The sequence below is a fragment of the Tinamus guttatus genome, unplaced genomic scaffold (assembly GCF_059628265.1).
Source record: "Tinamus guttatus ecotype Peru unplaced genomic scaffold, ASM5962826v1 Tinamus_guttatus_pri_ptg000198l, whole genome shotgun sequence".
In the NCBI taxonomy this organism is placed as follows: Eukaryota; Metazoa; Chordata; class Aves; order Tinamiformes; family Tinamidae; genus Tinamus; species Tinamus guttatus.
In genome coordinates, this window is record NW_028288732.1 from 6,408,751 (window position 1) to 6,420,070 (window position 11,320).

The window sequence follows — 11,320 nt, forward strand, 5'->3', positions numbered from 1 at the left end:
CTCACCTACTTTTCTGTTCTTCCTCCCCAAGCCACTTTTGCTTTTTCTTCCACGTTTTTGGGAACATCTGCCTAATGTATTCTAAGATTTTTTTCCTCCCTCTGGTTTCCTGTTACTTATCCAACACCCTTTTTCAGTCAAGTGTCACCCTCTTCTATTATCAATGATTTTACTGATAGCAATCCAATATGCTGTGCCCCAATGCCTGCAGCAATCCCTGCAAGTATCTTCATTTACCCTCCTCTAAAGGTGGCCTCAACAAGTAACTAAAAAACCTGCTGATTGACCTAATTGGCTACCAGTAGATTGCTGCTCAGCTCCACCCCCCACTAGCCATTAAGCTGCAGGGCACCATTTCCTGCTAATTAATAGGCTCAATTACAGTATTTCTACTTGAGATTCCTTCTGCTGCATTAGAAGAGAGCAAATCACAGCGACAGACACAAACACAGTCTCTTGGCCAAGTCATGATCATCAGTTTTGCTTATGGAGATCTTTTTCCTCAACGTGTGATTTCCTTCCATATGGCACGCAAAGAACCCGGGGGAGTCGTGCACGCAGAACTGCTTGGTCAACACATCCATTGCTTCTGTCCCACTGCCCCAAAGCACTGGTTCATCATGAAATTGGACAAGCAAGCAAGCAACCAAAAAAAAAATAAAAAAAATCAGAAAACTCTAGAAATACAATCAAGAGCAGAAAAAAAAATCTTAAAAGGCTGTTAAAATAGGTAAGACTTACTTCGATTGCATTTCTTGATTTTGATGTCCAAGAAGGCTAAGTTGTGATTTATGCACTGTAAAAGTATCTATTCTCCACGAATGGTGCCGAGAATTTGGAAAAAATCCCACTAGACAGAACAACTGCTTTCCACAGGTAACTGAGCATCCTCCTCCTGTGTGTGCAAACCTCATTTGTCTGCCTTCCCGGATACCCTCGTCCCTGCCTGTCCAATTGAAATCCCCAGAGCTGTTGAGACAGGCCTAAAAATAGAGCGTAAATAAGTCTTGGGGATGCTCTGTTCACACAGTTTTCAGAGCAGAGAAGAGGTTTCACCACAGGTTTCACTTTCCAGTATTCCTTCCTGAGAGGAGACAGCTCATCAGCAGCTTGGTGTAACACAAGGTGTCCATTCCTCCATGTGGAAGCAGGTGACGGGAACCATACCAGAAGAAATCAACGTTGAGGGCAAGTCAGGGCAAGTGGGAAAAGGCACCAACTCCTAAAACTAAATCATAGAATCATAGAATGCTTAGGGTTGGAAGGGACCTCTAGAGATCATCTAGTCCAACCCCCCTGCACATGCAGGGTCACCTAGAGCACGTGGCACAGGACTGCGTCCAAGCAGGTCTTGAAGATCTCCAGAGAAGGAGACTCCACAACCCATGTTGTAATGGGACGATGCTGAGACTCCCGAGAAGCTGGATTGGCAGGAGGAACGTTGGTGAGTGACACCTGGCAGTGACCAAGGCATGGAACATGGTCCCCATAAGAGCCAGACCACAGCATCCATCCTACAACAGCATCGCAGACCATCTTCCCAAGAAATAGCCTTGCAGACTGAAAGTCAAGCATCATAAACACCCGATCACAAGGTAAGTTCAGCCTTATTATACTTATTTTGCAATACTGACCGCTTTAGAAAAGTGGTCCCTCCTGTAGTGCTTGTTTCTGCTCACCTGCGGGCTGGCTGGGTACAAGGACCACCACTGCAGAGTGTGCTGGTGCCAAGCCTCCGTGTCCATCCCCACTGGAACGACGCCAGGCTTCATGTGTCTCCTCTGAAGGGCTGGCAGCTGTACTGCACACATGCCTGCTGTGCAGAAAAGAGTCACAAAAGACACCTGTTTGTAGAGAAACAGTCCCCCCAAAACACTTGAGGTTTAAATCCAAGGAAAAAGTACACATCCAAGCTTTTCCATCAGTGTGTTATAGACAACATATTCGCTCTCTAAAAATGAAATTACGTATAGGAAGGATTTCATTTTCAAAGTTATTGTTGACACAGCTACTTGTACTCACATTGAAGAACACAGTGATCACTTCATAGCATCTAAAAATACTTGGATTAAGTTTAATTAAAAACATTACAGGACTAGCAGTCACCTTAGTGACCTCTAGTCTTGGCCTGATCACGCATATGCCCAAACATCCTTGTGATATCTCAAAAACCTAAGGTACTCTTGAATTACACACAAGCACCTCCAGCTTGATTTTCACTGAATTACACTGGCAAGGCCATGTCATTCAGCATATCAGGGAAACTAATTTAAAATGTTATTTTAGCAGAAAGCGAAGGCAGTCTCAGGCACAGGGCCTTCCGCTACTGCAAAAACTGTATTTTAACACCCTGTGGTCTCCCGTGCGCTCCTTTGCCATGCTGCAAGAGCAGGGTAACATCCCAACACCTCCGATGACAACCACCGGGTGCCAGGAAGGAGCCGGGCGTCGCGCCGGGCACCTCGGCATCCGCATCCACTCGTATTCGCTTTGATTCTGCGGAGACCCAAACCTCCCGGAGAGGCACCAGCCCCAGCCTCATTCCTCCAGAGACACACGACAACCTGCTAAATTGTCACGGACAGACGCTATTTGTTTTCCCCTCGCAGTCCCCAGACAGGTAATATTGCCACTATGTGATCTAATAGCACCCGGCCCCATCTTCACAGTCTACTTTTTGCACTTTGCCATTCATCCTGCTTCCTATTTCTCCCCTTTCATTTACCAGCTAACTCCTACTCATCCTTTTTCATCCATCCAGAATCATGACTTTTTCTGGTGTTTTCTATTTAAACTCTTTCCATCCCATCTTTCATGGGACCGCTGGCTCAGAGCAATCGTTCCCCTTTCAAATCTCATTTATCATGTTACCACAGGGCAAAATTACTTGATTACTGGGAAGGATTCAAATTTCTCTTTATTCTTATGAAAATCTAATATGAATCTCTAGACTGGCCTGCACACTCTGCAAAGAAAAAAAAAAATTAGGAAAAGTACCTACTCTAATACTTCATCCTCTACTAAGATATAATAGTAAGACTAACTCATTAACTTGGCACTACATGCAGCAATTTTGCTGTCTCCTTTCCAGATTTTTCTCATATGAAAGCTACAATCTTGATAAGACTATTTAAAAGGACGTAAAAACAGCTATTTGTGTTTTCTTCTGCAATGATAGTAAATTATCTTTTTTTTTTTTTTTTTTAAACTCCAATGTTTCATTTCAAATTATACTTTGAGACGTATCTCTCATCCTGTATTTGTTAAATTTCATAATCTCATTTGACCTTAAACCACTGGATAAGAAGAGAAAAAAAGATCTGTGGGATCTAGGAACATTGAACTTTCTGTGGACTAAAAAAGCAAGTTGTGATGTGGAAGGAGACACAGAGCCTTGCTGTGATCACCAGGGGCACCAGGAAAATAATAAGTATATGGTTCATACGGCAGCGGTCCTTCGGATGCAGCAGGAGCTTCGGCCGCATTAGCAACCTTGCCTGGCGAGCTGGAGGAAGAAATCATTCTTGAAAATTTAATAAAAATATAGAATATAAATAAAATATAAAATCTACAATATTTGGGGGCACATCCAGCTGCTGGAAAGGCAGCACCACATCTTTCTTGATAATGCACACGGGCTTTGTGCTACGTCTGTACTTGATGCTCTTTGGGGTCCGAAGATAAGGTAACACTTATAATTGACTATCTTTTATCAAGAAAAGCCTATCCTCGAGGGTTGTTCTCCTGGTCCAACTTAGGCACAGAAATGGGCCCAAGCTTTATCACACACATCCTCCAAAATTAAACCCCCCAGAGTAAACCACTGCAGCACGAGGACTGCAGGTGGAATTTGCTCACTACCAACAGCCGAAAATGATCGGGACAAACGCGTGGCACTTGGAGGTTATTCTAGGCTTGACACCAAACCCATCAGGGATGGGGATATTTACATATATGCATTTTAAGAGGCAAAATGCCATTGCATGTTTTGCATATGAGCTAAAAATAAGAGTGTTAAGTGCACACAAACACTCATCTTAACATCAGCATCGGTGCCTCTCCAATGCTTCCCCTTGTGCCTGAACGATTCCTTTTCAGAATATGCACAATTTTTAATCTTATATTTGCATATGTAGGGACAGTTTATCAAAGTCAATCCTTTCAGCACAATTCGTCATCATGATGCTTTAAAATAAAGGCAATCATTGGAGATTGGTTGCAATTAAAAAGCTATTTTTAAGTTTGTAGAAGAATTACCTGTTGAGCAAGAAGCCATCAGCAAAGAAAATACAACTATTTTTTTCGATTGCTGGTCAACTTTAGCTTCTGCCTTGTTCAAATGTGTCCCACCTTGTTCTTTGTTTTTCCTTGATGACCTATTAATGAAAACAAAGTGAAAAGCTGCAATCCATTAACTAAGCAGGCATCAATTTTTAATCAGTAAAACTCACAATTAATTCAGGGCATCCCAGAGCATTGCTCATGCACCACACTAGCAGGGAGTAGTCTAAAGGGTCCAGGATTTAGTGGGTAGGACAATGTTCCTACACCACAACTTTTCCCACCCAACTGCATGTTAAATATGGCCTAAATGATGACCTCAACCACCAGCAGGCTGAGAGGAGCGTTTCTATAGGTGGCAGATGCTCAGCCCAGCCCTGAAACCTACTTTTATATTTAAGTGTCTGACCCTTGGACTCTCCAGCACATTAACACACTTCTGCATTGATCTGAAACAGTATTTTAATGTCATGCTGTAGCCCTTCAGGCTGCTTCTGCTTACTTTGTTTGGATAAGAGGTATTCACATCTTTCAGATTTGGAATAGTTTTAATACTTCTAAGTAATTTCTCACAACCTTAGACTAGAACAAGCAGAAATAATGATGAAGTCTATTTAATAATGGACATTAGGAAAGGCTACTCCTATAGCTTATGCTCATAGTCATATGTAGTGAAGGGTGAGGGAATGTATATGCAGGTATGTATGCACATAAAAAAATATATATATATAGACATATATATTATTGACAGCTGCCTGTGGCTACAGACAAGCACTTCTGCTTTCTTCATGAAAAAGACACTACAAGAATGACATCGAGATAAGGCCACTAACAGTAAGGTTGGAAGCAGAATAAGAAAAAGAATCATTGCTCAAATTTCTCTGATTTACAGACCAAGCGATTTGCAGAGAGGCCAGGCAGGAGGGAAACCTCCAGCTGCAGAAGAGCAATCCGCAGATACCGAGCAATGCAAACCACTGTTTAGGTAAAATTTCTGAAGTGGCAATCACATTCAGAGTCCTGGCAATATGCTTCAAACAGAATTGATGTTCTAGCTACAAAGAAAGGAGATTGTCTCCAAACTGAACTCCAGCTGCATCATCTTTAAACATATGAAATCTTTGGCTACCTGATGCTTTTTTAGCTGTCGCCCGGTCTTTGATGTTGGAAGAACATGAAACTCATTACCGTAGCCACAGCTGTCCCTTTGCTCTATTCATTTCTTATTTAAAAGACCTGTTTTTCAGGAGAGCTGAAAAATAGCTTTTAAAAGAAGATGAAAGTCCCATTTTGCAGATTGCTGTGCACATGCAGTGCATGCCCACTGCAGCCCCCAGCACCTCGGCCGAGCTCGGCATCATGAGGCCACAGCAGCAGCAGAAGGATGGACAAGGATGAAGGAAAACTTAGCAAATGGCAAAGAACTATTTCAATGTTTACTTATTCATTTATTTATTCCCTTTTTTTTTTTTTTTTTTTTAAACCACGCTGGTAACAGAAAGATGACACAGGACATACCTGATGCATATCCCTACTTCTGAAGACCTATATGTATTGCATTATTCCAGAGTCTTAGTGAAAAACTTTATTTCTCCTTAAGGGTGCACTATAATTTTATAGAAAAATCAAATTCTAATGTCCCCCTCTGCTAGTTATATTACTTCTATAGTCTCAAGAAGAAAGGAGGTCTTGGCTGAACCACAAGAAGAAAGGAGGTCTTGGCTGAAACAAGTCTGATGAAAATCAATGCCATACACACGCACTTTTAGGCAGCAGCTGAAGCCTAGCACAGTCTGAAAGTATTTCACTTTTCCCTTCTGGGACAAGCTCTAACCTAGAGTCTTCTTTTGCCAGGGTTGAACTTGCTCTTATTTCCTTCACTAAACAGAGCATGAGACCCTGAAAAGAGGAGCAAAGGCTATTTCCAAAACTTTGTGAATTATCTTCTGCAGAACTTCTCACTGAGCAGTGGCTCCCTGGATGAGCACCTGGGAGAGCAACCTTAAAACAGTGGTCAGGTTCCCCAGGTCACAGCACAGGTCAACCCAACGGGAGGAAAAAAAAAAAATGCAGGAGCAACAACACTTCTCCAATGAGCTCACTGGACTTCTCCCTTTTCCTCCTTCTCATCAGGGTGAATGAGAAAATAAAGAGTTTAAAAATTAATGCTCTCGTTGCCTCCCTCCATCCACCTTATTTGTTCCTTGGAGATGAGGAGAAAACAAAGCTCCTTCATTATTTACTGCTCCCTTGAATTTTTGATCGTCTTCAAAATAAGACGGGCTGCTTTGAAAGGTAGTGACTTGTGTTATATAACAGTGGAGTTGATAGCAGGAGCACAACGGCGTGTCGGATCCGCATGTAAACATATGGACACACTCGGTTTGGAAAGATGAATCCTCTGACCCAGTAAAGGCTGAGCTTGTCAAATGAATTATTGAGACAGCAACTGCAAATTAACACAAATTACACACAGTTACAAGGAGGAAACTTTCAATTTTCCTCTTCAGGCTCCTAGGATGAGAATGGGAAAAGTTTTTGAGATGGTTCCTCCAGGCAGAGAGTGCCACTGTGGGGTCTTCGGCCATGGTCATGGAGTTCAAAGATGCAACCAAAATATGTATCTACAAGCTAAAATATCCCTGGGGCTCTGAGATTCATCATTTTGAACTACTACTTTTAAAAACAACCAAGGAAAAGTTAACTAGGCAAAAGTCCCTTAAAACTAAAATAGGATGCTAAAGAAAAAAAAAAAAAAAAAGCTTTTCTGCATTATTAACAAGTATAAACAAGTAAGAATCACCAGAAATCAGCACAAAAAACATATTTTTTCTTTTAAAAATCCAACACAAATCACTACTCCTGGGCAATCGAGCATGAAAGACTAAGTTCTTTCATTTAATAAAACTTATAATGAAGTATTGGTTTCAACCTTGTCCTTATTTTTCAGATCCTTTCCTCAAAATTCCCAGCTCCGAGTTGTCTGCAAGTGCTACTGTAAGGTTAACAGCTGCTTAACAATTTCCATAGTAATAGACTCAAAAGCTGAAATAACGAGATATTGGAGTGATATTGGCCCTTTTCAAAGAAGATATCCAGTAGACTCTATGAGCAGAACATATATGTCAGAGCCAGAAAAAACACACACAAAAACAACTTCCTAAATATGCAAATGAGAATCTGCACTTATCTAAAATAGTTACCTGAAAAGCACTTTCCAGGTTTTCTAAGATATAATAGCTTTTTAAGGGATGGTAATATACCATCACACAGGAAAAATGTTCACTGGTTTTGCAAATACAAACCTAAAGGATTTATTTAATTTCCTAGGAATCATTCATAAAAGGCAGCTATTTGATATCTACTTCTTAACATTGTATTTTCCCCAGTGGTCCCTACCACCCTGCTCTCAAACAGGGATAGCACCATCACCCACCTCACTCCAGCATAGCTAGGACAAACAGCAAAGTAATTATGACAGCAAAGCGACGCAGAGCAAAATTAGGACTTGTTGCAATTCAGCACAGACTAATGCATTGCAACATTTTCTGGCCATAATTCTGGAGAATTATGACTTAGCTCTCCTAACTGTGCACCTGCTTCCTCACTGTGCAGCATGAGGGTCTTCCTTGACAAGTGTTGTAGCATCCTCAGCTCCTCTGAGCTCTGGATTTGCAGCCTGATACCCCACCACAGATCTTGCTGCTTTGCTCCTTTGATTTATTTTTTTTTTTTATTGTTAACTATTTTAGCTGTGCCCAGAGCAATTTTATAGCACTTGTTTTATGGCTATAATTGCATTCATTTTGCAGATGCAAAGATTCACTGGTCATGGGCATTTGCTGGAAATGAAAGCCAAGTGGCCTAATTAGTCACACAGTCCACTAATCACTTGATTATCTTCATTTCCTGAAGACAAAACAATTTAATTTTAAATCTGGGGGTATCATTGCAATACAGGATATTAGCTTGAACTAATATATGTATTTAAAAAGGAAGCACATTCACTTCCCTATAAAGGCTTTTTTTTTTGGTTTAAAACCTCCATATTTTCTATCAGAAGTGCATAAAAGGAGACAGCTAAACAGCAGTAACACGTTGCCTCTCTACCTACACACCCTTTTTGACAACCTGAATTACAGAAGCACCTGCAGACCCAAAAGGAAGAAAAATCAAGTTGCTACTAGACAAAACTGGTCTCTGACCTATACATCTTGCAGAAACAGAGCAGAACTATGGAGATCAGTATTCAAATGAAATGGCATCTCTCCTAATGGAAACGGGAGTGATGACAGCATGCAGGTGCTTGGGAGAGTGTTTTGCACAAAAAGAGAACATATGGTATTTAATGCAAGAAAATTTAACAGTTCTAAGCTATGGTCAAACTGGACACACATCACCTTGCAGCAATTCCAGAGCCAGTATAAAAATTATTCCCCTCAAAAACTAAAGAGTATGAAATTGGTTGAACACTTGCATGGTTCAAACAAATCTGCTTTGTAACAGAGGATTCAGGCTTGCCAGATGTGTGCGAATGATATATTTCAGGTAAAACAGGCAACATCAGAAGGCAGTAAAGAACTGCCAACAGCAATTCAGGATTTCTCCACTTGAGGGTCTGGTAGGTGACCTCAAAGGGACCATCTGCACACTCAGACAGCCATCCCATCTCCCACAGCTCAGCCGTGTTGGTTTTTTTTATTATTATTATTATTTTTTGCTATTTAATCCCATCTGAACCAGTTAAAATCACTGTCAATAGAATGCCTTGGTGACCAGCATTCCCACCCATCTAGGTCCATCAGGGCTGTGGCCACCTGGGCTGCAACATCATCACCACGACGGGCAGCATCCCCAGGGTCGATTGCATTTGCTCCAGTTTAACCATCACCTTCAGCAGCATCACACTGCAGGTTTCATTACTTTGCTTTCTGAAAGCATCCTTTAACCTGTGATGAATATTGAGGACTTCCTCAGCCAACAACACCTTGCTAAAATTCCACCAGGCAACACAAAGAACCCAAACTTCATTTCCTGTGTAATGATGCTATAATCACCGAATCTTAGACTCCACCAGTGTTCATCAGATTTCTTTTCTAGGATGAAGCCCAGTAAAGCTCTCTGCTCACGTCAGCTGCTCAGTAAGCTGTGCAGGGAGATAATTTTGTTTAGCCTCTAGAAAAACTTTAAGCTAGTCTGAAAATATTCCAGCAGCCAATATAAACTAACCAAAATCAATGTTTCTGACTTGTTCCACAAAATTCACACATCTCTATTAACTTTTATTTTCTCTTCTCTTGCCCTACCCTTACAAATCTATAAAAATCTAACCCATTCATGGAAGTTTATGTTAAAATATTCAATTTAACATATCTTTGATGTATGTAAGTTGTATATTACAATTTGTAGAAAATTCAAGCCTTTTATCAATTTTAAATGAGAGCCAAGTTATATTACCTCTGCATATTCCATTACACAAATTGTCCTATGGAAATGAAGAATTTATTTCTATACTTCAGTATTGCTCAGGGTGAGTAATAGTAGTAAAATAATGTCTTATGAACTATAGTCTCATAACCAATGTCAAAATGTTACAGCTATTTTTATGCTAAACATCATCTCTATGGAAACTCTACAGTTAAATTTAATATGAATTATAACACCTTTTTTCTCCTGTTAATATAGACAAGTATTAGAGCATCCAGACAGGATTTCAATGAAAAGAAACAGGTTTCTAGGAAACTTAGCTGGCTGCCTGTTGGAAAACAGCGAGAGGAGCAGGCAACAACAACCGAGAGACTCCACCACCTCTTCTCCATGCAGGTTTCTCTCCCTTCTCCTTTACCTGGCACTCTTCCCAGGTGATCCTTATACCCTCACCTCTCTGCCTTTACCACAACCTTCCCAGGTGCTGCCTATATCTCACCAAGTGTTCCTTGTTAACCCCTAATGGTTGGCCTCAGAAAATCCTTTTCTCCATCAAGCAATCAGCATTATTATTTTCATCCCTGGCCAACCTTTCATCCTATTCCTTATTCCTACAGCTGCCTGGCTATTTTAACCTTGGACATTCAGTTTTAGGTTGAATCCAACAAAAGGAATCACCTGTATAGCTGTAACATGAATTAGCAATTTAAGTCTCTGAGTTCCCCAAACAAAAATCTCAGACAATATTAACATGGCCCCATCCAGAGTCTCTTTGATTAATGAATTAACTACAGGTGCTTTCCTCTTTTAATTCAGATGAACCTCTCTGAATGGCAAATATTTTTATTTCAATAATTTTTAAATGAAACTTTTAAAATATACCTCTGTTTGGAGAGTTTGCAAAGCCTGGAGAAGCAGAGAGCCTCATGGCACACACTTTGGAAAGAGGTGAGATGTACAAAAAGCAATTTTTGAGTAATTTTGAAATTTCTGTTCTTGCAACTTCTTGGAGAACACGTTCTGCCCATATCCCTCCCAGGAAAGACGAGCTATTTACATGCAGGACCTAAATTGCAAATTAAGATTAATGCATAAATTGGTCACACCTTTCTCATTCCACACAAAGTTTTGGACCTGTTGGGTACATTCTTAATAGTATAGGGACATTTGTTAGAAATACTGAATTAACTTGAATTTATTAAGTACCTCCATTACCACGTTAAGCAGAAACTCATAGTGGCGTGCAAAGACAAATAAGAAAATCTCAGACTATTAAGTTTCCATTAAATGTTCTTACCTGCAAAAGTTATTTTAATAGAAATAGGATGGTTTAGTGATTAGACCCTGAATGAGAACTCAAGAAATTCCAGATTAGGAATGCGTAAAGGTAGATATCAGTAATGTTTACTTTCTTACATCTATATGCCTCCACTAAATATATATATATAAATAATATATATATGTATATCTCCCCTCAATATTTTTTTCTGATGTTTTCAAGTGTGATAGCCACTGCTGGCAAGAATGCTTTGAAGTCTTCACCTCCGCCTTCTCCATTAACAATTTCCTAATTGTGCAATACACAAGCATGACCTCAACGCGCCTCCCGTTA

At 40.4% G+C, this 11,320-nt stretch overlaps 1 long non-coding RNA gene across 1 annotated transcript; it reads right to left on the reverse strand.

The window, feature by feature from the left end:
* Positions 1 to 4,312: 4,312 nt before the first annotated feature.
* On the reverse strand, positions 4,313 to 8,001 carry LOC148594805 (uncharacterized). Its single transcript, XR_015913321.1, has 2 exons — positions 7,878 to 8,001; positions 4,313 to 4,376 (listed from the first exon to the last, which is right to left on the reverse strand). It is a non-coding gene; the product is annotated as an uncharacterized LOC148594805 (long non-coding RNA).
* Positions 8,002 to 11,320: the final 3,319 nt, after the last annotated feature.